At 48.7% G+C, this 27,850-nt stretch overlaps 2 long non-coding RNA genes across 3 annotated transcripts in view; one reads left to right on the top strand and one right to left on the bottom strand.

The window, feature by feature from the left end:
- Positions 1–11,050, top strand: LOC123646211. Of its 2 annotated transcripts, XR_006737824.1 has the most exons (3): positions 1–167; positions 10,066–10,190; positions 11,036–11,050. It is a non-coding gene; the product is annotated as an uncharacterized LOC123646211 (long non-coding RNA). The 2 variants fall into 2 exon arrangements; XR_006737823.1 differs by lacking the exon at positions 11,036–11,050 and having other exon boundaries at positions 10,066–10,242.
- The window catches only part of LOC123646212, a 25,046-nt gene continuing 1,957 nt past the window's right edge, over positions 4,762–27,850 (bottom strand). The window contains exons 2-4 of the long non-coding RNA XR_006737826.1: positions 25,845–25,899; positions 13,904–14,075; positions 4,762–4,949 (exon numbers count right to left, since the gene is read on the bottom strand). This is a non-coding gene — a long non-coding RNA (uncharacterized LOC123646212). The remainder of the gene's footprint in view (positions 4,950–13,903; positions 14,076–25,844; positions 25,900–27,850) is intronic.

Genomic DNA, 27,850 nt, shown 5'->3' on the forward strand with positions numbered 1-27,850 from the left:
CCTTCCATAGATTCTGAATTTCCTGAGGGGAGAGGAAGAGTAGGGGCAATGGCTGTGGCACCCTGACTCCAGAAGGCTCCCAGGAGGGACCAAGGGGACACAAGACGGGCCCACACACAGTTACACAGGGCAGAGGAGCCTGCAGCTGCACAACCACGAGAGAAAGGGTAAGGCCTGGCCAGAACCAGGAGCAGTGGAGCAGAGAGGGACTGGTGGGGACACAGCATGCAGTAGCTGTATAACCCCTCCAGGGGTAGGAGGGAAGCCCCTCACCCCCAGGTATGCCTTCCTTCAGTAGTTCTGGCTGCTAGAAAGTTCTAGAAAGAAAACTCTTCATCTCCCATTCCATGTAATCCATTCTCTAGGGTGGACACAGAGGAGAATTATCCCATAGGAGGGTAGCTACATCCCCTGCCTCATCCTGTCCCTTATTCCTGCACTAAGCCCCCTTCACAGCCCACTTTGGAGGAGCCCATGTTTCCTTAAAACTCTGACTTGCTTGGATTAAAATCAGCCTCCCTGAAACTTGAGCTTGGTTCCTGTTTCTTTGTATGCCTGCCTCAGTATGTGTGTATGTGCGTGCACATGCAAGTGTGCATTTCTCAGTGTTCCTGGGCGTGTCTTTCTTTTAATATGTCTGGTTATATCTCTCTATGGGTCCCAGCCTCTGGCAGACCATGTGCCTGTCACTGCCGGGTCTTTTTTCACGTACCTCTACGTGAACATCCTGTGAACTTCGGAGCCCATCTCTGTGTGTACTTTGGAGCACATCTCCGAGTGTGCCTACCAGTGACTCTCCTGCCAGCCCAATCCCGCTTGTTTTCCCCCAGGGCATGCCTCCTCCTTAATTCCTGGTAATGAGCTCCCTCCTTCTCTTTCCCCTTGATATTGTTTTTCTGAAAACCTGGGTGGGGCACCTATAGGCTTGGGGAAACATGAGTTGGGTGGAGCTGGGTGGGGTGGGAAGGGGAGAAGAGGGACTTCTCCACCCAGTACGGAGACCCCTGGGGGCCAGGGACAGCCCCAACCCCTCAGGAAGGGTCTCTGAAGGTGCTGGCCTAGGCAGGGCCCTGGACCTTCTCACTGGGAGGAGGCGGCCTGGCCTGGGCGGGGCCCTGAACTGTGGGCCCAGGAAATGCAGGTAGTGCAAACAGAGGAGACACTAAGACGCTGGGGCCCTCAGGGAGATGGGAAGGGGCCTTGCCAAGTAGAATGCTTAGAGTCCTAAGCGGCCAGAGAAGTGGCTGTGTTTGCCCAGCAGCTGGGGGTGTGCTCCTCAGGGGCTCAGCATCTCCACACCTGGGGCTTTGGCCTTTGGCACCAGGTTTTCTTTTTTGAGACAGTCTCGCTCTGTTGCCCGGGCTAGAGTGCCGTAGCTCACAGCAACCTCAAACTCCTGGGCTCAAGCGATCCTTCTGCCTCAGCCTCCCAAGTAGCTGGGACTACAGGCATATGCCACCATGCCCAGCTAATTTTTCTATGTATATATTTTTAGTTGTCCGTATAATTTCTTTCTATTTTTAGTAGAGACGGGGTCTCGCTCTTGCTCAGACTGGTCTTGAACTCCTGACCTTGAGCGATCCTCCTGCCTCGGCCTCCCAGAGTGCTAGGATTACAGGCGTGAGCCACCGTGCCCGGCCTTGGCACCAGGTTTATTTGAGGTAAGGGAGAGGGTGGCTGTGCCTGGTCTTGGGCACCTAGGCAGTGGAGGGTGCCAAAGGAGACTGCTTCTCCTTCATGTAAATGAGAAACTGAGGCCCAAAATGTCACCTAGGGTCACAGAGCAGGGCAGCAGAGCCCAGAGCAGAACCCAGTCTTCCCTCCCCCTTCCCCAGAGAGCACCGTGTGACATCTCAGGGAGCAGGGCTCTGGATGCAGATCACCTGGGTTCCAAAATAGCCCTTCTCTGCCCTGGGACCTTGGGCAGGCCGGAGTCTGCATTTCAGATCCAGTCTCTGTGGGCTGCATCACCTGGGCCAGCCTGGCAGCCCAGCCTAGATCCCTCCCACTGCAGTGGGGCCAGGGGAGAGGGAGGCCAGAGCCCCTTTCCCACCCTGGGTCTTTCTTCAGAAAACTCAGGCTCCCGAGAAAGGGAGAGCTGGGCAACCCACCACCTTGTGGGGCTCAGGCGTCTGGTAGGGGCTGAGAGTGGTGGCGAGTTAGGGGCCTGGAGAGGAAAGTACACAAGGTCACGGGAGGGATTCAATCCCAGGGAGGCTGAGGGAACAAGTAAAATTCCAATCTGTGTTTACTACTCTTGCTCCACAGCCCCCAATCAGGAAGTCCTTCCTAAGGTCTTAATGGTGTGAACCCTCCCTGTCTCCAGAGATCTCTGATGATAAAGCCTTAAACCAGATCCAATGGCCTGGACCAACTCCTTTGATTTCCTGCTGCAGGGAAGCCTGAGGGGAAGCCATATGGGGGACTCTCCCTTTGCTCTCTAGTCTCTGCCTTTTTGGAAGCTCTTGTGAGGAGCAGTGGGCCCTTGGCAGGCTTCCTCTCTGTGCTCAGATCTCAGGAGGCCTGGCTGGGAGGGGCTGGCGGAGGGGACTCTGGAAACCCCGATAATCATCTGGACATGGTCCACCGCTCGTCTCCATGGAGACGCCCCCATAGCCCGGAATGTCCGGCTACCACCCTCATCCTTCATCTCTCTGCTCAGGGTCACTGACAGGGCTGGGCTGGAAACCAGGGGAGGGAGTAGAGGAGGTGGCCTGGCCTGAAGGGGGAGGCCCCAGTCTGAGGGAGGTCTCTCCTGATGGAGGTAACCTTTAGCTGGGGGATCCCCACTTCAATGCCAGGGGTGGGGAGAGCAGAGTGATCCCTGGCCTATGAACAAAGTCTTCCTTTTATTAGAATAAGGGTTTATAGCTTGAGCCACCTTTGGCCCTTGGAGGTGCCTGCGTGCCCACATACACGTGAGGGTGTGTCTGCTGGGACTGATGAAGACGGGGGGTGTGCACACGCTCACGCAAGCACATTTCCACCCCCACTTGCTCACCTACACATGCACACTCGCTCCCTCCACACTCGACCCGTCTGCATTCACACATGCACACTGATGCCCCGGCATCCACTCTCCCTCCTCACACGCTCAGATGCCCAGACATGCTCAGATACGCTCACACTCAGGCACGGCTGCATTCACAGGCTGCTCACACACCTATGCTTCACATCCTCACATCCACACAGATGCTTACAGTCATGCATGCTTAAGATGCACTCACTCTCAAAAACACACTTGCCCACACTCCTACTTGTGGAGGCTAGAAGCCACATCTGTGCCCTGAGTCTGACAGGCTGGAATTGTGTATGTAGTTAAATACAGGAATGGGGTTAACGAACAGGGGCTATGATGCCCCAAACGAGTCACAGGGGTCAGGACATGGGGTTGGGAAATCTTTAGGGTTTCTTTGGTTTTTGGTTTTTGTTTCAAGAGGCAGGGTCTCACTTTGTCACTAGGCTGGAGTGTGATGGCCTGATTATAGATCACTGTAATGTTGAACTCCTAGGCTCAAGCAATCTTCTTGCCTCAGCCTCCTGAGTAGCTGGGACTACAGGAGCACATCACTGTGCTTGACTAATTTTTTAAAAAATTTCCTGTAGGCCGGGGGTGGTGCTCACGGGTGTAATCCTAGCACTCTGGGAGGCCAAGGCGGGAGGATTGCTTGAGCTCAGGAGTTCAAGATCAGCCTGAGCAAAAGCAAGACCCTGTCTCTACTAAAAATACAAAAATTATCTGAGCATGGTGGCATGTGCCTGCAGTCCCAGCTACTTGGGAGGCTGAGGCAGGAGGATCGCTTGAGCCTAGGGGTTTGAGGTGCAGTGAGCTATGTTGACACCACTACACTCTATCCAGGTGACAGAGAGAGACTCTGTGTCAAAAAAAAATTTTTTTTTTTTAGAGATGGGAGTCTAGCTATATTGCCCAGGCTGGTCTTGGACTCCTGGCCTCAGCGTCCCAAAGTGCCGAGATTACAGGTGTGAGCCACCATACCACACACTTCAGCCTTTGAAGTCATAACCCAGATTTCCAAAGCCAGGGGTCAGGAAGCAGGAGGTTTGAAGACCATGACTGAGAGTCTTAGTGCCTGGGCGGGGCACAGAGTAGTATCAACACATACTTGCTGAATAAGCAAACAGCAGGAGAGACTGAAACTACTGATTTCCAACTGGTAGAGCAGCCTGTCTGTCTCACAGAAGTTTAGGAACATAGATGACAGGAGAGTTAGGACCATCTTACCCTCTTTTTATTTTTTAAATTAATTTATTTAAGCTAGTCAGACCCGGCGTGGTGGCTCACACTTGTAATCTTAGCACTCTGGAAGGCCGAGGCAGGAGGATCGCTCGAGGTTAGGAGTTCAAGACCAGCCTGAGCAAGAGCAAGATCCTGTCTCTACTAAAAATAGAAAGAAATTAGCCGGACAACTAAAAATATATATAGAAAAAATTAGCCGGGCATAGTGGCACATGCCTGTAGTCCCAGCTACTCGGGAGGCTGAGGCAGGAGGATTGCTTGAGCCCAGGAGTTTGAGGTTACTGTGAGCTCGGCTGACACCATGGTACTCTAGCCCGGGCAACAGAGCGAGACTCTGTCTCAAAAAAAAAGAAAAGAAAAAGAGAAGAAATAAAAATAAAAAACATATTTAGGCTAGTCAAGTGAAGCAGTGGGAGTGGAGAATGAACAAAGGAATCTGTAACTGGTTGTGATCAATTATTTGTAAACACCGTGCACTCAGACCAGCCCCGTCTTACCTTTCGAAGTCAACTGGTCCACATCCTTACTGCTGTTCCACAGAACAGGAGGCTGAGTCTCTCATACAGGTGACTTGCACGAAGCTACTGTGTAAGGCAGTGGCCAGTCCAGGCCTGGGCCCCCAGTCTCAGGGTGCATCTTCTAAGCCAAGGGACATCTGACTGCAGAGAGAAGCCTCCGTAGGCCCAGCTGCCTGGGAATGAACAGAAAGACACTGTGCTCTGGGCTGTCCCAGAGATTGGGCTCCAACTAGGAGACGGGAGAGCCGATAGGGGTCCCTTGAGGTATACAGGATCAAGGAGACCAGCAGACACTCTGCAGAAGGGCTCCTGGAAGAGTCTTATGTGTAAAATAATACCTTCTGGCCTTTCTGCCAGAGAGCTTGTGTTTAATTCATTTGTTTGTTTATTATCTCATCAAACATTTAGTGAACACCTTTTATTTATTTATTTATTTTGAGACAGGGTCTTGCTAGCTTGCTCAGGCTGGTCTCAAACTCACGGGCCCAAGCGATTCTCCCATCTCAGCCTCCTGAGTAGCTGGGATGACAGGTGCATGCCGCCACACCTGGCCCAAGAGCACCTTTTTAAAACCAGGCTGTGGTAGTTTCCAGGAATACTATGATGAATAAGATATATATTATACAAGAATATCAGATAGAAAGTATCTGGATGCAAATAAGAGGAAATCTGACTCAGTGTGCCTTGGGCTCATATAACTGAAAAATTTAGATGAAAACTTCAGGTGAGGCTTGATCCAACATCTATGTCTTTTCTATCTCTTCTCTCTTCCTCCCATGCTGTCAGCCTCATCCTAAGGCTAGATCCTCTGCGGTTTGAAGACAGCTGGCAGCAGCTCTCAGGCTACACGTTTCCTTGCTAATGTCCAGCTGGGAAGAGGAAACCCCCTGAGGCGCACTCTGATTGGATCAGCTTGGTCACATGCCCCTCCCTGAGTCTGGAGAATGGCCTGAGCTGACTGGATTAGCCAAGTCACAAGCCCCACCTCTGGCCCCAAGAGCGATGTTAACTCCTTCTGAACAAAAGGAATTCCTAAATGGAAACTGAGGACTGTTGGGAAAGGGGAAGCCAAAGCCGACCACATGGCTCCTGCCTTCATGGAACTCACAGTCTAATTAGTGGCGAATGCTGCAAATATAATCAATCAGAAGCAATTGGGACAGCATTCAATCAAGTACGGGGCCCTTCTAAGGCCCTGGTCACCCTCCCACAAAGCTGGCCCTGCTCCTCTATATTGAGACCTGAAGGATGAGAAAGAATTAGCCTGCAGGGTGCTCCAGGTAGAGGTAACAGCTTGTGCAAAAGTCTGGAGATTAGGGTGCCCCGGAAGAGCTGGATGGAATCACTGATTCAGATGAGAGAGGGCAGAGGGTAAGCAAAGGGACAAAGATGTGGCTGGAGCTGAGAGTTCCTGAAGGCCACCCAGGAAGCCAGAAGGCAGCAGCAATGTGAGGGAACTTGCCTATGAGGACCTCCAATGGCGAGTATAAAAATTAGAATATTCAAGTGAGAAATTGTGTCCAAAATGGTACTTAAGAAAGGTTGATCAATCAAGAGCTGCTGGGGCAGGATGGGAGGGAGATGGGAGGCCTGCCAAGAGACAGTAAGAATTCTGTCCCGAGTTCATCCTAATTGTCAGATTCAAAGGGGGAAAGGGTGAGGCCGTGGCATTTCTGACACAACCTTGGCCTGAACCCTTGGATCCCTGAAACATTCGGTGGTAACACAGATGTGCAACTTGTTCTTTTTTCTCTGAATTCCATTTTAAAAAAGAAGAAAAGGCTGCATGTTATATGAAATGCTTATGGACACAGGCAAATCTATAGTGGCAGAAAGTAGATTAGTGGTTGCCAGGGGCTGGAGGGATGGGGTGAATGAAGAGTGACTACTAACGGGTATGGGTTTCTTTCTGTTTCTTTCTTTCTTTTTTTTTTTTAGAGACAGGGTCTCTCTATGTTGCCCAGGCTGGAGTGTGGTAGCTATTCACAGGTGTGATCATAGTAGCACATTGAAGCCTTAAATTCCTGGGCTCAAGCAATCCTCCCACCTCAGCCTCCCAAGTAGCTGGGACTACAGGTTGTGCACCACCATGCCCAGCTAATTTAAAAATTTTTTTTTTGGTAGAGACAGGGGTCTCGCTGTGTTACTGAGGCTGGTCTCTCCAACTCCTGACCCCAAGCGATCCTCCCACCTTGGCCTCCCAAAGTGCTGGGATTATAGGTGTGAACCACCGCACGCAGCAAGATATGGGTTTCTTTTTGGGATGATGAAATGTTCTGGAATTAGACAGTGGGGAAGGCTGCAAAAACTTTGTGAATATACTAAACTCCATTGAAATGTATATTTTAGAAGGGTAAATATGGCATGTGAACTATATCTCAACAAGAAGAAGGAAAGAAGGAAGAAAAAAGGAGAGAAATGCCTTCTTTATAGCAGATCTTCACTAGTAGCAAACTGTGTGCAAGGTTCAGGGAGATGGAGGGAGTTTACTTTGTACAAACCCAACACATTCAAGTTGAATATTAGACGTCCCTGTTATTAGAAATCTTTTTGGCTCCTGTGCCAGCGGCTGGCAGCTTCACTGCTCTCAGCACCCTGGCCTCTGGCCCATTGGTGGTTTTCTTCCCCTCCCCCTCTCCCTCCCCCTCCTTATTTTCTCCTTCCCGATTTCTCACTATAGATGTTTTTGTAAAGCGTTTAGTTGAGCAAAAGCATCACTGGCACAGGACCCGAGGTTCCCTTTTCTTAATTATTTCAAAATATTAATGGGATCCAAATGTTTTAGGTTACATGGATCGTTTTTGTAATGCTTGAGTCCTGGGCTACAGGGGTGCCCGTCACCCAAATAGTGTTCATAGTACCCCTTAGTTTGGTTTATTACTCTCCTCCTCTGTCCCCCCCGGGTTTCCTTTAATGGGACCCACTCTCCTCGGGATTTAAGAAGCAGTTTCCCCCACTCTGTTACACTCTCTCCGGATGGTGGCTGCCACTTACTGCCATTGTCTGCCCAGACTGAGTTTTGTGGAGACTGGGAAATGGGTCTGGTTGTAAAAGTCAGCCCCTGCTACATTGCAAGGGGCTCAGTAAATATTTCTGGGATGAATGGATGGGATTGTTTAGACCCCGCTTGAAGTCCACCTTCCTTTCTCTCTCCTTCCAGGGGATAGTTATGAGAAAGCGGCCGGGCGCGGTGGCTCACGCCTGTAATCCTAGCACTCTGGGAGGCCGAGGCGGGTGGATCTCTCGAGGTCGGGAGTTCGAGACCAGCCTGAGCGAGACCCCATCTCTACTAAAAATAGAAATAAATTATGTGGACAACTAAAAATATATATAGAAAAAATTAGCTGGGCATGGTGGCGCATGCCTGTAGTCCCAGTTACTCAGGAGGCTGAGGCAGGATTGCTTGAGCCCAGGAGTTTGAGGTTGCTGTGAGCTAGGCTGATGCCATGGCACTCACTCTAGCCCAGGCAACAGAGCGAGACTCTGTCTCAAAAAAAAAAAAAAAAAAAAAAGAAGAAGAAAAAGAGAAAGCATTAGAAGGCCCAGAAACTTCTAATGGGGTCAGCTGTGGAAGAATCCCTGGCTAGAATGGTTACATTATCCAAGGAGAGGGAAGCTAGAGGTTCTTGGTGGACCCCAGGTTGGGGTGGATGTGGACCCAGGAGGGAGGAGGCAGTGATGACGTTAAGGTTCCATGCCTGGTTCCTCGATGGGCCTGGGCACAGCCGGGCTGGCCGCGGCTGCTCCTGGAGATCTTATCGGACCACAGCTGATACGTGGTACTGAGTCATGGGACCTGCGGCCTAGGAAAGAGTTCTGATGTTGAAACAGGCCCGGGGGAGGGGGCAGGGTTGATATCTCTGACTTGCCACCAGCACAGACATCATCACCACCCATACTTCCTGTCAACCCTGGGTCACTTTGATGGTCATCACTCATCACCCACCCTGTCACTCATTTGTCACCTTCACCGTCATCCCTGCATCACAACCACTTTCTTATCCAGGCTGTCACTTGACCCAGTTCCCAGTACTGTGTTACCTTCTCCAGCACTGCCACCATCCCTGCTCCCATCCCAGGCCCAAGGCTGTTGTCACCTGAACCAACCTTGTCTTCATCAACCTCCTCCACCCCAGCCCTGTCACTTGCTAGTCCCATTCCCATCTCTCCTGTCACCTTGACTGTCCCCATCTGTCTCTGTTACCTCATCATCTTTGCTGCCACACCCCATCCTTGTCATACATGCCCCAACAGAGTCTTCCACTGTTACCTCCTGACGGAGTCTCTGGACCGTCAATACTTCCTTTCCCCTCTGCTGGCTTCACCATCACTGCCCATCTCTGCCTCCTCCCTGTCACCATCAACAACACCCTCCTTCTCTCCAGTCCCTCACCTAGGTCCCTAAATGGGCTTTCTCCTCTGGTGCCTTCCTCCTCAGCACATGCTCAACATGTACCCACCTTTGAGACTTTGCCCCTGCCTCTCCAGCCTCTGGCCTGCCCTGGGCTTCCCCAGCTGGACGTGCCATACCCCTTACCTTTGCTCTCTGTCCTGGCCAGGCGCGCTTCATTTTGACCCCTCGGTTCACTGGGCCCTGAGGCCAGCCCTCATTCCCAGGTATTGAAAGAATACTGGGTAGAGGTCTTGCCAGGAAGCCCTGAATCTTCTCTGCCTACACCCACGACACCTGGCAGTTGTCTCTGCCCAGCCTGGCCCTAAGATCCTCATTCATTAAGTTGACTATTATTTCCCTTTTTAGAATTCCCCAATGTCCCCACAGACTATTACTCAACCTGGTGACAGCCCCTTAGTACCCTGACTAACCATTATTCGTGTAATCATGTGTTTAAGGCCATCTTACCCAGCAGACAGGGCACTCTGGGAGGGCAGTAACTGTGTCTGTCTCGGTCACTGCCAGGTCCCCGGAACCTAGCGTAGTGCCTGACTTCTGGCAGGGGTCAATGAACATCTGTTGAGTGAAGAAATACCATCTATTGGGTCCTTAAATGTGCTGGGCACTGTGCTAAGTACACATATTAACTTGTTCCTTCCCTGTCCTATTTTTGGCGTCTCTTTCTATTTTATTTGCTTTAGAGCATTTCAAAGGCTTTTGACACAAACAATTCTGGCAAAGTTCAAGCAGAGAGAAGTACATTTCCAGTTACTCATCAGAAAGTGAGGACACAGAGAAAGCCAGTTACTCACAGAACAGGGAAATCACTTTCTTGGAAATCTTGAGAATCTCAGCAAGTAATGTCACCTCTTGATTTCATCTTTCTGTTCTCCTAGGGAGGCTGAAAAAGCTGATGGCTAAGAAGATGGGGTGAGGGGTGCCTGAAGAGGACCCTTCTTCTCATGTCTGGAAAGCAAAGACTAGATCCTCACCTCATACATAAAACTGATGAGTTAGAGAGGTAAATATATAAAGGATTAAAATAAACCTGGATTTTTCCATATTGGTTTTTTTCTTTTTTTGAGATAGAGTCTCACTCTGTTGCCTGGGCTAGTAAACCTGGATATTTCTCATATTCTTTGTCACAGTTGTTTCATTTTTGAGAATTCATCTTTGGGAAAATAATTGGAGACATAGACATAGCCTTTATCCAGAGATCTTCATTGCAATGTTACTTATAATAATGAAACATTGAAATATAAGTGTATATTTATGAATGAAAAAGGAAATGTAAAATTAAAATGTTGGAAACAAACTAACTTCCCAGTGGTAGAAGACAGATAAAGAATAGTTTGCCTCTTGGTTTTTAAAGTCTATTAAAATGATGGTTCTGAAGAGTTGATAATTATTCTATAATCATGGCATTAGGTGAAAAGGGCATTATACAAACAGGCTTGTATAGAATTATTTCCATTATGTCAACAGAGTACTCAGAAGGATTAATGGATGAAAAAGAGTGAAAGCATTAATAGGCATTATGTTGTTTCTGAATTGTGAGCAATTTATTTTTATTTCTTGTAGTGTTCACATTTTCTTTGAAGGGCATTACTACGTTTATAATAAAAGCTATGCATTTATAAAAAGAGGCAAAAACAATGTTTTATGTGAAAGTGTCAGTGTTTTATAATCCTATATTACTTTTTGACATACTAGATTGTAAATTCTGTGAGGCCAGGATTCTTGTGTATTTCTCAGCACCAGACCTTGTAGATGTTGAATGAAAGGGTGTTTAGTAAAGCACAATGGAGTTAATTAAATAGGGTTTTTTTGATGCATCTCTTTCTTCTTTTCACTTTCATTCTCCAGATTAACCCTCCCTACACAGAAAGCAAGTTTTGGGGGCTGCCTTGATCTACAAAACCAAAAAAATCCCATACAAGGGATGGCCCCCCCCTTTTTTTTTAAACGGGGTCTCATTGTGTTCTCTGGCCTGCAGTGCAGTGGTAACATCACAGCAACCTCAAACTCCTGAGCTCAAGCAATCCTCCTGCCTCAGCCTCCCTAGTAGCTGGGACTACAGATGTGTGTCACCATGCTTGGCCAATTTTTCTATTTTTTGTAGAGATCGGGGTCTTGCTATGTTGCTTAGGCTGGTCTCCAACTCCTGGCCTGAAGTAATCCTACTGTCTCAGCCTCCCAAAGTGCTAGGATTACAGGCACGAGCCACCTCGATTTAAGAAGTGCTGTGAATTTGAGAAAATCTTATTAGAAATATGAACATAAGACCCGATTATGCACTAAGCCTGCTCCTCCTCCTTTGTTCCTGTCTTAGAGAGGGGCACCACCCTTCCAGAAACCTGGGAGCTACCCTGCGCTCTGGCTCCCATGCTCCTGTACCCCCACAGTCAGCTGTTCACCTGGGCCTCCAGCCCCGCCCCTTTTTCCATCCCCCATGGGACTCCCTTTGTTCCAGTCACCACCATCTCTTGCCTTTATGACTCCAGTGCCTCCTAACCAGTTTCTCTGCTCCACTCTTGCTCTTCCCACGCCAAATCCCTGCCTTCTGAGCTACAGTCATGCTTTAGAGCTTTCTAATATACTAATCTGCCCCTGCCACTCCCCTGTTTACAGACCTTCAGTGGCTTCCCGTCACTCTCAGGAGCAAGCACGGGACAGCTCATGATCCAGCCCAGGCTGAGCTCTGCAGTGTCATGGTGCTCCCAGCCTGCTCTGGCCACACATCTCCTGGGCTCCCTCTTCTCGGGGGAACTATCCTTTCTCTCCCCAACCCCTTTGTCTGTCTGACTCCTCCTCACCTGTGCTGTTAAAGTGGATGTCTCCTGCTCCAGGAAGGCTTCCCTCACGTTCCTCAGCTCTGTGTTTGGTTCAGTGCTCTCCTCTCAATTCCCACAGGCCCCTGTGCTTATTACCTCTAATACCTGCATTGTGACTTCTTGTTTACTCACCAGCTTCCCCACATGCCTTGTAAGTCCCCCAGGGCTGGGACTGTGACTTGCTTTCCAATGTACATCCAGCAGCTAGCACTGGGGAGGGCTTCCATGGCATTTGGATAAATGAGTGATGAATAAATGAAGTGCCCTTGTAGGAACTGATTAACACTGCTTAAGATGCTCAGAAGTAGACATTCAGAAAAAGATGCCCTAAAAAGACCCATAAATTCTCTAAATGAGTTGAAATTGTCCTCTGTCTTCTGATCTAAGAAATAGTGTAGATTTGATAGGCAGGAACTTGGTGGTGCGTATGTAGATAGGAACAGTGGTGTGCCAAGGAGAGGGGGTGGTGGGAGGGATCCACCTCATCTGTGTATTTTATCACTAACATTGTTTAGAATTGTTTATCGCCAATGGTGACAATAAGAAGCAGACCGACTTTTGGGGATTTTGTTTGTTTGTTTGTTTTTTGAGACAGGGTCTCCCTTTGTTCCCTGGGCTAGAGTGCAGTGGCATCATCATAGCTCAGTGAAACCTCAAACTCCTGGGCTCAAGCAATCCTGCCTCAGCCTCCCTAGTAGCTGGGACTACAGGTGCGTGCCACCACGCCTAGCTAATTTAAAAAAAATTTATTTTGCAGAGATAGGGGTTTTGCTATATTGTTCAGGCTAGTCTTGAACTCCTGGCCTCAAGCGATCCTCCCACCTTGGCCTCCCAAAATGCTAGGATTACAGGTGTGAGTCACTGCACCCAGCCCAATTTCATTATTTTCAAGTTCACTTCCAATGATGCACCCCCTATTGCCCGTGGGGAGAACTTCCCCCATTCCCACCTCCATTTAGTAGGCCACAGGTAAGGATTACTGGGTGAGCTTGTGTGTTTGCCTCCCCTCAGCACTGAGCTGGGAGTGATTTCGCAGGCATCCAGCCTCCCAAAACTCTGCAAGGACACAGGGAAAGGGTGTCCCTCGCTGTGACTCCTCTGGCACCCTCCATCTCCCTGAGGGAAACCCTCTGAGTCTCATCACTGGAGACTGTGGGAAGGAGGACTTTCTGTGCAGGATCCTCTGCATAGGATCTAACCTCGGATCTAGTCCTGTCCTTGCCACTAGCCCACTCTGAGGCCTTGGGCTGGCTCTCAGGGCCTTACTCTGCTCACCTATAAAACTGCGGTGTTTTGTGAACTGGGCCTTGAGGTCCTTCATGGAAGGTTCCAAGCTGGGGAAGGGATGTCAGCCATGAGGATGAAGGGAAGTGCCCCCCTCAGGCCTCCGCTTCCTGTGCTTCTCTCTGACCTGAGTGAGATATTGTATTACAGGGGACTGGCTGGGTTGGGTGTGTCACCAGCAGGACGGAAGGCGAGTCTGGACAGGTGGACAGTGAAGCCTGGGCCCCAGGGTGGGGTGTCTGTGCATGTGTCCTGGAGAGGGGGGAGATGGGTGGATCCCAGGCAAAGGTCACAGATGGGAGAGGTGGCTCCAGCAGGCTGGCTGCCCTTACTTGGCGACTACCTCCAGGAACTCCAGAGACAGACGCTGGGCTGGGCTAGGTCCTGGCTCTGCTGCAGGCCTGGGGAGGGGGTGGAAAGTGGAGAACAGCCCCCTGGTGAGGTCACTTTTAGGGTGGGAGCAAACATCCTTTTCTGGGAAGGAAAGGCAGTGTCATGAAAGCAAGAGCAATTCAGGTTAGACTACAGGAAAGGCAGGGTGATGGTGGATCAGGAAGAATGAGGTGTCTCCTTATTGGGCTGCTTCTGAGGAGGGAAGGGAAGGGAAAAGTTATACCATCCAGGCCCTCCATGGGCTGTCTTGTTGGAAGGCAGGGAGGATGAACAGGATGACCTGGAGAACAGGGAGTCTAGGCTCTCAGCCAGGGCGTAGGGAATTCACAGCTGAAGAGGAAACCCTGGGACACCTGAGGCTCGGGCCAGGCCAGCTCTGGATCTCAGTCTTTCCTCTGTGAAAAGGGGAGAATCTCCTTGGTCGCTGCCCACTAAATGGCGCTCAAAGACAAAATGTCACTGAAGACTAGGGAGTCTCCCTTATAAATCCATTCTGAAGTCCTGAGCAGCTAAGAGAAAATAAGAGACGAAAATTTGAACTGAGTAGGGAGAAGCCTAGACCTGTTGGGGGCAGAGTGGTGCTTTAGGATGCAGGTAGATCCCAAGGCCCCCACGACGACTAGGGACGTTTTGACCCTGGCTTCACAGACATTCTGAGCCCCTGGGTTAAGCCCCTCTCATCAGACCCCCATTTCCCTAATCCTGTCTCTTTGCCCCAGGACCCCTCTGCAAAGCTCCTCAGCCCCTTCCTACTTCATTCCACACATATTTATCGAGTGCCTTCCGTCTGCTAGGCATTTTCTAAGCCTTAGGGATTCTGTGGTCCTCATGCTCCTTTTTCCTTCCCAAGGCAAACAGGCAAGAAAATTAGTCAGGTAGCCCAGCCTTTAGTGGCTATGAAAGAAAGAAGCCCACATGGCTGTGGGAACCCACAGAAGGCACCGCATCCAGTCTCGGGGAGGCAGAGTGGACAGAACGTGGCTACTGAGTCTTGAAGAGGGAGTTGGCGTTTGCCAGGAAGCGCTGTGGGGGACGGCACAGGCGCAGGAAGTGGTGTGCTGGGGCCACTCCAACAGGCTCCCAAGAGGCAAGTGCTAAATTTTCAGGAATTTTGCAGACTGCTTATTAAACAATGCAACTACTAAAAATTAAATTATATAAACATATAATTAGCTAAATTATTTTAAAAACAAAGGTACTATGTAATCAAAACTCATGACTTCCTAATTATTACTATATTTTACTATTATCTATGCTGTTTAATGTATTTACATTTATTGTATCTCTAAGCTGGAGAAAACTCTTAATGATGGAGTGCTCTGCTCATCTCTTTCCAACTCCTTGTTCAGCGACATCATGTTGGCAGTTGGCGGAAATAGGCCATGGCGGAAATAATTTGCATTGTTAAAATTGACAAACACTACAAATCAGGGCTTATTTTGTCAATTGTACAGACCAGGGGTTGGCCAACTATAGCCAGAAGGCCAAATCCAGCCTGTGAGCTAAGAATGGCTTTTATATGTTTTAATAGTTGAAAAAAAATCAAAAGAAGAATATATCATGACATGTATGCATATGTAACATTCAAATTTCGGTGTCCATAATAAAGTTTTTTTGGAACATAGACATGTTCATTCATTTACATATTGTCTATAGCAGCTTTTGTGCTACAATAGTAGAGTACTCGTGACAGAGATCATATGGCCCACAAAGCCTGAAATATTTACTATCTGGCCCTTTAGATCCCTGGACTAGACTTAAGAAAGTGATGGAGAAAATGTTAATAATGTAGATTAAATTTACAAGTGTATTGTGTCTGTAGCCATTATATTGTGAGTAGCACAAAACATCGAGGAAACATTCTTCTAATATTTGAAAACTATCATCCAATTCAGCAAAAAAGGCCACTTATATCATTGGCAAATGGGTGATGTTTCAACACATCTTCATTTTTTATTTTTTGAGACAGAGTCTCGTTTTGTTGCCCGGCTAGAGTGAGTGCCGTGGCGTCAGCCTCGCTCACAGCAACCTCAAACTCCTGGGCTTAAGCGATCCTACTGCCTCAGCCTCCCGAGTAGCTGGGACTACAGGCATGCGCCACGATGCCCGGCTAATTTTTTCTATATATATATTTTAGTTGTCCAGATAATTTCTTTCTATTTTTAGTAGAGACGGGGGTCTCACTCTTGCTCAGGCTGGTCTCGAACTCCTGAGCTCAAACAATCCACCTGCCTTGGCCTCCCAGAGTGCTAGGATTACAGGCGTGAGCCACTGCGCCCAGCCCATTTTTTAATTTTTGTCTTACTCTTTAATGTAAATGAAAATATCAACCACCATTTATGTTGGAAGTACACTCATTAGTCAACGACATGAATGACTTTTCTGTTGAATTGGATAGTAATCAAGCATTTGTTCATAGTCTGATTTTGTCGAATCCTATGAATTACAACCATAGGTTGGCTGCAGATATAAGGGTTGGCAAAAATCAAAGAAAGTATTCTACAGAGAACAGTTGACTATAGAATTTACAATGAAGACCACTGCATACTTTAGTATTATCTGTAAATTATATGCTAATTTTACAGCTTTATACCATTAAAATTTATAAATGTACATAACCTAAACTTTTGTACCCCCATAATATGCTGAAATAAAAAAAAAATTTATAAATGCACATACATATATATGCATACATTTTTTTTTTACAAAGAGCCAGTTGTTATGGATTTACCAGCACACAATGGGACAGAGCGTTCTAGGCAGACAGGGTTGAGGAGAGTCAGCGTGTTCAAGACAACATGAGAGGCAGGAACACTGGGACACATGTGAGGGGCCTTGTGAGCAAGGCTAAGGAGCCAGACGCTGCAGTGAGGGTTGTTGAGAGCCAAGGAAGGATTGTGAGCGAAGGAGTGACCCTATCACATTTATAAGATCATGTTGACAGCCATATAAGGACTGGATTGTTAGGGACAGACTATAGAGTGGAAGGAGGGAAAATAATAGTTGTAAACTCTTAAGAGAACTTACTAGAGGCCAGACCCTCTCCTCAACACTTCATGTGTGTCTTATTAACCCACTTAGTATTCACAACAACTTCATGAGGTGGATGATATTATCTCCTTTTTACAGAAGAGGAAACTGAGGCACAGAGAGATTAAGTAACTAGCAAGCAGCAGAGCTGGGATTTGAACCCAGACAGTCTGGCTTCAGAGACCACATTCTTAACCACTATATGTTAACTTTTCAGATTAGAAAGATGGAGAGAGTTAGATGATCTTTCTTAATTTTAATGCATGTGCAAAGTGGACCATATATTTGCAGATATGCCTGACACCTTGTAGGAGTTGAGGACATTCTTTAGACCCAGCCAAACTTGACTCAGTGACTAAGTGGGCATGCTGCTGAGGCAGGGGAGGGGCCAGGTGGGCCTTGGGGGACAATCCACTCAATTGGGCTGCTCTGGCCACCTGGTTCTCTGTCTATGTTTGCAGACTGCCCCTCTGTCTGCAGGGAGTTTCCAGACTTGGGGACAGACTGAGCAGGAATACACAGGTGAGAGAGGGCAGGAGGAGACAAAGCCTGTCTGGGCCTAGGATGGGGCTCTCTGCTCAAGAGTGTGTGAGCTAAGAGGAGTGAGATGTGTGAGTTATCATCAACAAGAAGTGCTTCCATGGAGGGAGCTTAGTTAGGAGCTTGGGGTTTGGACAGAGGAAAGAGAGGATGGGTCCTGCTGCCACCTGGTTTTTCCTTGAGGACATCTGTATTTAAGAGCACAAGTTTGATGGTAGCCCTTGAGGCACAGTGGCAGACAGCTCAGCAGCAGATATATATTTTAAAGGAATAGATGTGCTTTTCTGGCATAAGTTCTGGCCGATAATGTGGGCAGGAGATAATAAGGGTGGAGGTTGAGGGTTGGGGGGCACTGGAAGCTGGTAGCAGGGCAGGCCCCATGTGGTGTGTTGGTCCCCTGAGGCCACAGCTCTCAACTTGGGGCTTCCTATCCTGCTGGCTCAGCAGGTCCCATGGGTTGGCAGGTGACTCACCCCTCCCCTTCAAATGGCCCTTATTCTGGAAGGCGAAAGGGGTATGCAGAGTGCAGCACCTGTGTGTTCATCTATATGAGTGCATGCATATGTTGCATTACATGCCTGGGTCTGAGATGTGCACCTGTGTCTGACTATGCATATACAGTAAGTCCCTGTGCACACAGCTCACATAGCCTGGGTGTGAAGGGTGCATGTGGCAGGAGGCCGAAGTGACGTGGGTGAACACACAGCACTTCCAGGAGCACATGAGCATGGGTACAAGTGTCACTCTGAAAGAGGGATGCAGCTTCATAGCCTGGTAAGACATCAGAGAAGGAGGCCTGGGTGGTGGTGGGTGGGGAGGGCTCCTTGATGACAGATCATCTTTTCCAAGAAGGGCTGGAGCAGCAGCAGAGCTGGGTGCCCTAAGCCTATGGTGACAGCAGCAGCTTCCTTAAGCTTATCCCTAAGTCCCTGGCTGCAGGCCAGGGTGGTTTCCCCATCCTAATCTGGTGAGGGCAGGCACACACCACAGGCCACACAGGCAGGCCAGGTGTAGTGAGTGGCAGGTGGGCATTGAGTCAGAGCTTTCTCTTATCCCCTCTGTGGGTGGGAAGGACATAAGGATCCTGGTGGTATCTGGTCTGCAGTGATATGGGGTGAGCACGTCAGCCCTGGGCTGCACATGCCCCCGGTGTGTGTGGTGCTGTATGCGCTGGCATGTGCTGTGTGAACACTCCATGACTAGGTGTGATGGCGCCTGACCCAGTGCCCGGGGCCTGGTGCTGCCTTCCCATCATGCTACATGATCTAGGAGATGCTTGAAGTAGAGCAAAGAGTCTGGGCCAGGAGCCAGGAAGCCTGGACTCCTCCAAGCTCTCACTTAGTGACTTTGGAGATGTTCCTTTACCCTCTCTGGGGCTCAGCTTTCCCATGATAAAATGACAGGGGGCAATAATTCCTGTGGGGCCACCTCACAGGGCTGTTGGGTGACAGACTCTCATGGAGGTGTATGGAAAGTCAGGAAGCCTTGGTGCTGGGGGCTTTGCATGGAGGATGGTGGTGTTCTCTGTGCTGTTCAGTTGAAGCACTGGGGGCTAAGATCGGGTAGCAATCTCCAGGGAACTTGTATTTTCCTGTAAGAGGTGTTCAAACCAACTGGAGTTGTGAGGCCTTTAGAGTTCTGGGGCTGAGCTTCAAAACAAATTATCAAAGTGACAGGCCAAGACCTGCCCTCGGTGAGGCTGGGAAATTCTCTCCACCCACTCCTGCCCCTAGGCCCCAACGCTGCTTGCCTGCAGGGGTAAACAGCAGTGAACTCCAGACTGAAGAGGGGAACCAGCTCACATCTTTCCCTCCCCGCCCGCCCCAGCCCCCCAGCTTGCTTTCTCTCAAGTTCACACTTCTGGGCTCTGAGTTTTCATCCTGGCTTAGCCAGAGCAAACAGAGACAGCACTAAAGTCAACAAACAAAGAAAGCAACACAGGTGAGGTGGAAAAGAAAACTTGGAAGCCACAACTAAGGATCGTGGGCTGGGCTGGATGGAGTCATGTGTCTCCCCTCTGAGCAGGACCCTGGGGCTAAGGCGGGCCCTGTCAGTGCCTTGTGGGGTAATGGAGATGGGGGATGGTGGGTGGTTCCTCCAAAGGATTCAGGCCAAAGGCGTCGCTTAGACCACCAGCAGGGGCGCTAGTGCCAGCCTCATGGGTGCTGAGAAAAGGATGTGGCTGGGAGTCTGGGGGGTGGGGTCTCCCCTTCCCACCCTATCCCACCGAGCGTCTCAGCTGCTGCAGAAAGCAAGTGGAAGGCTAACTGGGGGCAGGGTTGTGGGTGGGAGCTGGCAGGGCGGGAAGAAACAGGCTGGAACAGGAGTGAGGAGCTCCCTCTGTCCACCCCAGCTGCTCCTGCCCGGGGCTCAGGGTCTTGGAGCCACGCATTCCTGGGGATGCCCAAGACACTTCCCACTTCCGCCCCCCATAGGGAGACTCGCCGTCCCTGAAAAACCATTTCACTCCCACTCAGGGCAGGGGGAACCCAATTCTCTCAACATACATTCATTGCGCACTTGCTTTGTTCCCAGCGAGGGAGGAATCACTTGGGAATCTACACCCTGCCCCCAGTGGGCTCCGCAGGCAAGGGCTCCCCAGGAGGCTGCCTGCCCCAGCCCTGTCACGCCTGGGTCTCCCAGTTGCTCAGTGAGCCTGTGGCCTGTTCACTGGGCGGGCGATTTCAGGATGCCTGGGGCAGCCCGGCTCCCAGATCCTAAGAGTGGATTAGGAGTTCACATCAGAGAGCTGAGCCACCAGGCTGCAATGGGAATAGCTGGGAGACCAGTCGCTGGGCTGGAGCAGCTGAAGATGTGGGTGGAAGTCCCTGGGCATCGTCCCTGCTGTCTGTGGCATGAGCACATTATACTCTACCTGCAGCCCTTCTAGGTTGGCCCTGGCTTCAGGCAAGAGTCCCTCAGGGCTGGAGATGGGTAGGAGGCATGAAGTACAGGGTTCCCCTTCCTCAAACAGGCTTCTTAGCCACCACCCAGAGTATTTTGTGTGCCAAGCACTTGCCATGCCCCTTACCAACTCAATTCATTCTCTCAACGACTCTGCAAGGTAACCACTAATATTTTCATTTACAGATGAAGATGACCAGTTAAATATCTTGCTTTTAGTCAGCCAACGCAGATTAAGAAGCTGAGCTGGATTCAAGTTCAGGTCTGTCTGTCCATAAAGCCTGAGCTACAAACAACTCATCACGTAGGTGGGGCCCTGAATAGGAAAACCTCAAACCAGCCCCAAACTCAGGCTCCTGGCCAGGTTGTCCCTGGGTTTTTCCACTGCTCTTTTCTTCCACCACCTCAGTCTTTCTGTTATCCTCGTCACCATGTGCCTCTCATCCTGACTCTCCTCCATGCTCCAATTAACCTGGTACCTGAGACTCCATCATTTTTAGACTCTTTCTTTCCTGTAAGAGTAAGGGTAAGAAATTGCTGCTTGGAGCTTTTCCTTTAACATGCTTTCTTGTGGAAAGATTTTGAAATTGATTTAAGTAGAAACCAAAGGATACAACCAGAAGGTGAAGGACTGATGGAGGGAATGTGGTCATGGAGGGGTCAGGCTGTCACCCCTTGGGCCCACTGATTGGTCAGCGTCACTAGCATGGGGCAACTAGGCATTATGTGTCTCCTGATGGGATGCAACAGAAAGTACACAGCACCGTCTACAAAGCATTCTCTGCCTCATCCCACACAAAACAATCAGACCTAAATAAAATTACACCATTAGAGCTAACTTCTTGTATATTCTAAGAAACACAGGAGATGGAGGAAAAACTAAATGACCTTACAAGGAAGTAGACAGACAAATCCAGAACATGGCACTTCCTATAGGACCACATTTATTCAGCAAGCCAGTGACATAAACAAATTAAGATCTCAGAAGGGGGGGCTCTCTTATTTAAGAGAACATTTAACTCAATGTAATATGTGACCTTGTTTAGATCCTGACTCAAATAAACCAACAAATCAGTGCAAAAAGACACTTTGAAACAATTGCAGGTATTTGATCATTCCATGGAATTGTTCGTTTTTGTTAGGTATGACACTGATTATGTAAGAAAATGTTCGTATGTTTTAGAGATGAACACTGAAAAATGTAGGAATAAAATTACAAAGTGGCTGGAATTTGTTTTAACATACTTTAGAAGAAAAATATAGATTAAACTAGTTGATGATTCTATAATCTAGATAATGGAGATTCATATCTACTTTTGTGCATGCTTGAAATTTTCATTTAGAAATGCTTTAAAGGGATGTGGGCATGTCTCTAGGATTTGGGGTTGGGCATCTCTTGAGCGGGCCTGGCTCTGGGAAGTCATCTCTGCTCACTCCGCATCCACCGCCCTTGCTCCTCTGGCCTCTGCATGATTGGAGGGAAGCCTTCTCTGGGACTGAAGTACAATGTGCTGACCCTACAAGGGGTGCTAGGCTCTCTGGGTCAGCTTAGCCTGGCATGGGCAGCACCACTGACTTGCCCCCACCCCTTCCAACTCCACTCACACTCACTCTATGTTCGGTCACATCCTCCTGCCCTCTTCCTTGTCTCTCCTGCCATGGCAAGCCTGCCCTAAGATGCTCATCTTGGGGCTAAGGAACATCAAGAGGAGGGCTCAGAGTTGTGGGAATAGGAGGGACTTTGGCACCTGCCACAGTGGGGCAGGTGCCCCTAGCTGGAAGCACCTGGACCCCTCCCCAGCTAGCTGAGACAGGAAGGGGTACAGATGATGAGACTAGCTCTCTGGATACCCTCGTGGGCATAGAACAAGGCAACAGAGGCACCTAGCCCATCACTCTAGAGCTGAGCAAGCTGTCGTCTGTCTCAGGAGGGTCCCTCTCCCAACCCTCACTGACTCTCTTCTAAATTCATTCACCAACATGTCCTCATTTCCTTGCTATTCTTCCATCCGACCATAACGTCAACCACAATCACATCACTAAATCATAATCATTCTTATATTCTCTCAATTAATACCAGTTCAGTGCTCACGTTCTGGGGAATCTCAAATGAAAGCACGCAGGGCTTGTCCTAACAGCGTTGGAGGGAAGGCAAACAGAAAGATTTGTCAAAAGGGTAGCAAGTGCTGTGGCAAAGGTGCAGACAGGTGCTCTGCAAGCCAGGACAAACTGGCCTCCACTCCGCCTGGGCTGAGAGGGAAGGCTTCACAGAGGAGGGGCACCTGAGTTGGCCCAGGAAGACATTAGCTGTTCGGGCAGATCGAGGAAGCAGGGGAAGTAACCGCAGGTGTAAAGGCATGGAACAGCACAGCTGAAAAGTCCAGGCTGTGCTGCTTGGAGTTTTCCTGTGCATCTTGGGGAGGGAGGCTTGGAAGACTTCAAGCACAGGGGAATCATGGCAACTTGGGGGCTAGAAATGTCGCTGTGAAATGGAGAAAGGGTGAGGGGAGATGCAGACTGGGAGATCCACAGAGAGACTCCTGGGGGTGGAATAGATTTGGGACAGACTGAGGGGACCACAAAAGAGGGAGCAGATGAGTGACTCCTGCAGGGAAAGCTCCAGAGATGTGGTGGGGAGGAACATTCCCTGGGACAGGCCCTTGGGAAGGGGCAGATGGGGGGAAGGTCAGATGAGGTCTAGTTTGGGACAGGTGAAGGTAGACATGTCCGTTGGACACATAAGAGGGACAACAATGAGAGGGAGCCGGATCGCTTGTTCTTGAGCAGTGGGGTAAGCTCTGGGCTGCAGGTGGAGACTGGGGAGTGGCAGCAGCTGTGTGCTGGAAGAGGACCTGAGAGACGTGCCGGGCTGCCGTCTCCCTTACATACAGTAGGCACAGCACCCAGGAAAATGTTTTACCTAAGGGCTCACAAAATGTCTTTTTTTAAATTTAAATTTTTAAATTTTTTTATTTTTTTAGAGACAGGGTCAGTCTTGCTCTGTTGCCCAGGCTGGAGTGCAGTGACATACATGATCATAGCTCACTGTAACCTCAAACTCTTGGGCTCAAGCAATCCTCCCACCTCAGCCTTGCAAAGTGTTGGGATTACAGGCATGCGCCACTGCACCTGGCCCCCAAAAATGTTTTAATTTGCTTCAAAATAAGAAAAAAATGAACTTGTAGACTGAAGATGTTCAATATTATCAATATATTTATGCCAGTACAGTTATAAAAATATTATAAAATTAAATTTTTTTTTTTCTGGAGGAAGGGGCCCAAAAAGGCAAAAATGCCAAGGGCATAGATATCTAAAAGAATTGAAAGCAGGATCTCGAAGAGATAGTTGCACACCCATGTTCATAGCAGCATTATTCACAATAGTGCAACCCAAGTGTTCATGGATAGACGAATGGATACATAAAATGTGGTATATCCACACAATGGAATATTATTAAGCCTTAAAAAGGAAGGAAATTCTCATACATGTTATAACATAGATGGACCTTCAGGACCCTAAGCTAAGTGAAATAAGCCAATCACAGAAAGACAAATAGTGTATGAGTAAACTTACACGAGGTATCTAGAATAGTCAAATTCATACAGACAGAAGGTACAGTGGTGGTTGCCAGGGGCTGCGGAGGGAAATGGGGAGTTGTTTAATGGGTATAGACTTTCAGTTATGCAGGATGAAGAAATTCTGGGAATCAGCTGCACAACAATGTGAATAACTTACTACTGAACTGTACACTTAAAAATAGTTAAGATGGTAAATTTTATGTTATGCATTTTTTACCACAATAAAGAAAATGCCAAGGGCCTAAGAAAGTCAGAATGGGGCCCTAGGCTGTGGCAGAGACTGCCCAGAGACGGAGCTCCAGGGAGGTGAGAAGGCACAAAGGCTGCAGTGTGGGGCATAATCGCAGAGGTGACGGTCTCCCTCCCTCCATGCTCCATCCTTGTCTCTCCCATTTGGAGATGCACTGGGGCATCCTCAAGCTGGGCTAGGAGCCAGGACACCTGGGTTTGACTCACCCTGGGCCTTGGGCTCTGCCAAGAGCAGAAGAGACAGTGTCTGCCTGTCCAACCCAGTCTGGCCCAGCCTGCACCCTAGGGACTAGTGTAGGTGTGGGAGGACCCTCCAGTGACACAGGGAGAGGCCCAGGAACCGGGAAGGCCCCACCCTGCCTGGGGTCCCCATGTTCCACCAAGGCTTCCTGGCTGAGGCTCAATGCCAGTGTCCCAGACCCTGCCCACACAGACCTCCTCTGCACAGGCCCTTGGTGCAATCACTGTGTTCCTGGAAAGCTGGCAATAGAATTCCACCTTCCCACTGGCTCACTTGAACATTTCAAAGCTGCTTTCTTGCTGAAGGAGGGCTTGTTATGAGCATTTCCCAGGGTCTCTGTTCCCTTTGTCCTCAAAGGGACAGCGATGCATAGAGAAGCCTCAGGATCTGAGCAGAGATGATGGAGGAGGAGGGTATGTCAGGGAGCGGCTGGCTTTGTTCATCTGGAGGGAGGCAGGGAGGTTGCACCACCAGGGAGCCCTCAGTGTGAGTGGGGAGGCAAGGCAGTCACACCACACTGGGGCTGCCTCCCTTCTCAGGCTGAGCAGGAGAGTGGAGAGCGTGTAGCTTGCCCTGGGGGAACTGAGATGGGCTCCCTGCCCACCCCCAAGACCCCTGTTCCAGACCCACAGCCCCTGACCAGATCAGATAGGGCACGTACCTGCATGGAACTGCCCACTGACTGGGACCGTGCTGACGCAGGCAGGAAAATATTAACCCAGTAGAATGGGTGCATGCTCATGTGTGCACAACTCTGTGTGTGTGTGTTTATCTCCACAGAGAAGCTTTCACATGCAAAACCAGACACAGATAAGAACATGCATACACACACACACACATGTGCACACACACCCCTGTCCATTCACACAGACACATGTTCACATATAGACATATGGAAAGACACAAATGCTTCTCACACATGCAGATAAATTCCTTCAGCGTTATCTCCTGGCTGCTTCTGTTAACAAGAACCCCTTCCCCCAGGAAGCTTTCCCTGATAACTCCAGCTCATACTACAAAGTGACAGACCTGAGCTCTATCCCTGGTTTCAGATGCCAAGTTAGGCAGTTTGACATGGGTTTCAGAGTAGAGCAGGTCTGGGTTTGAATTCTCGTTCCTTGATTTATAGGATCTTTGCCCTTGGGTAAGTGGCTGTGCCTGATCCTGTCCTCCTTAGTTTTCATCTGCTCTGTCCTGGAGGCCCATGTATGGCTCTAAGAAGGATGAGAACCTGGGCTGGGGGTGTGGAGTTCTGATAATTGGTGGGTGTCAAGAGTTAAAGACCATCCTGGGTCCTGCCTGTGCCCTGGCACCTCCTCAGCCCACCCACCTAGGTGGTGGAGCCTGGCCTCCTGGGGCAGGGCAGAGCCCTAGTCTGGATGTCCCTAGTTCTGGGTGATCTTAGGCAAGTTGGTACCTTGCTCTGAATCTGTTTTCCGAGCTGAAAAATTAGTTTGGAAGGGGACACTTATCTGGGTGAGGCTTAAGGGTCTTTTCTTTTTGAGCAGTCTTAGAATCTTCATGGCTTCGGGTGAGTCCAGAGAGACCAGCATTTCTGGAGGGACCTACATTGCCCTCCCACCCCCATCCTTGCCCCGGAGCCATTGCAGCTCCTTCCTTACCTGTTTACATCATGGGCTCCTGAGTTACACAAAGGATTCTGTGGCTCAAAAGAATCTGAAAAAACCACAAGTGTAACTTACTTACATGATAAGTTAATCAAATGGTATGCTGGTTGAGGCAATTAATTGAAATGATTAGTGTTTTTTTTTTTTTTTTTTTGAGACAGAGCTCTGCTCTGTTGGTTGCCTAGGCTAGAGTGTCCTGGGATCAGCCTAGCTCACAGCAACCTCAAACTCCTGGGCTCAAGCGATCCTCCTGCCTCAGCCTCCTGAGTAGCTGGGACTACAGGCTACGCCCCACCATGCCCAGCTAGTTTTTTTTGTTTTTGTTTCTATTTTTAGTTGGCTGGCTAATTGAAATGATAGTTTTTAATAGGTCAACAGTTTTGGGGGCATTTGAAAGAAATTCAGAGGACTTTTTAGCATCTTTAGCCATTTTTGTTTCTTCATTCTGATTTTTAAAAATTTTGATTTGCATTTTCATTCCTAATTGGGTTTCAGCCAATTGTGTTTGCCCCACACTGTTCATAATAGAGAGGAGTTGGATACGTTTAAAATTAAAGACAATCTTGGGAGGGGGGGTGGGTGAAATAAAAAAAAAATTAAAGACAATCAGAACGCCCACTAGCAGGGGGATTCTACATTATGGAATATCCATCAGATGGAATGTTGTATAGCCACATGCATGATATGGATGTGGACCTATTGGCATGGGAAGATATTCTCAGTTAATGTTGGAATGAAAAAAAGTGTCTTACAAAACTTTATGTATCATTCTACTTATTGTTGACAAAATGAGGAGAGGATGTATGTATATATAAATATATATATACATATACATCTACCAGAATGTTAATAGTGGTTGTATTTTAGGTAATAAAATACTAAAAGAAAAGGACCTGAAATTTTTTAAATTTATTTTTTATTTATTTATTTATTTTTTTACTTAGAACGGGCTTCAGTGCTGAATTTTAAAAAATTTTTAAAAATTTCCAGTCCAGTGACAGAAAATTAATTATGTCTGCTTGACTTGTTTGGCTATGTGTTCATAAATTCTTAAGTTTTGGCTAGGTGAACATTAATGTCCCCAATCACCAGTTCACACTGTAAGATTTTTTTTTTTTGAGACAGAGTGTCGCTTTGTTGCCCTGGCTAGAGTGAGTGCCATGGCATCATCCTAGCTCACAGCAACCTCAAACTCCTGGGCTTAAGCGATCCTACTGCCTCAGCCTCCCGAGTAGCTGGGACTACAGGCATGCACCACCATGCCCGGCTAATTTTTTCTATATATATTTTTAGTTGTCCAGATAATTTATTTCTATTTTTAGTAGAGACGGGGTCTCGCTCAGGCTGGTCTCAAACTCCTGACCTCGAGCGATCCACCTGCCTCGGCCTCCCAGAGTGCTAGGATTACAGGCGTGAGCCACCGCGCCCGGCCCACACTGTGAGATTTTTAGTGTAGTAAGAAAGGAGAGTTGATGGACATTGGGTGATTTCCAACCTTTCACTAGCAAATATAATTGTACTACAGACAAAATTAGAATTGGAAAACCAAATAATTTCCAGAATGGGGACCAAAGACACAACAATGTTTGCAAAAATTGTCCCTTAGTGCACCAATATTACCAATTCATCAACCAATTTATCATCTCCACCAAATTAGTTTTGACCTAATGGTCTGCTGCTGCCTTCACAAACCTTTTTTTCCGGGCTGTGTTTGGACGCTTAAATCAGCTGGATAGAGGGACCTCATATCTTCCAACCCTGTTTTATAGGTGGGGAAACAGAGGCCCAGGAGCAGGGACTGAGCCAAGGGCACAGTGAATTTGATGCCCAGCTAGGACTCAAATCCACTTCAGCATGTAAAGCATCTGGATGGGTCTTCACTGAGGCTCACAGCTAGGGTTGCCAGATTCAGCAAACAAAAATGTAGGATGTCAGGCCAGGCACTATGGCTCACGCCTGTAATCCTAGCACTCTGGGAGGCCGAGGTGGGAGGATCACTT

The sequence above is a fragment of the Lemur catta genome, chromosome 10 (genome assembly GCF_020740605.2).
Source record: "Lemur catta isolate mLemCat1 chromosome 10, mLemCat1.pri, whole genome shotgun sequence".
NCBI classification, from domain to species: domain Eukaryota; kingdom Metazoa; phylum Chordata; class Mammalia; order Primates; family Lemuridae; genus Lemur; species Lemur catta.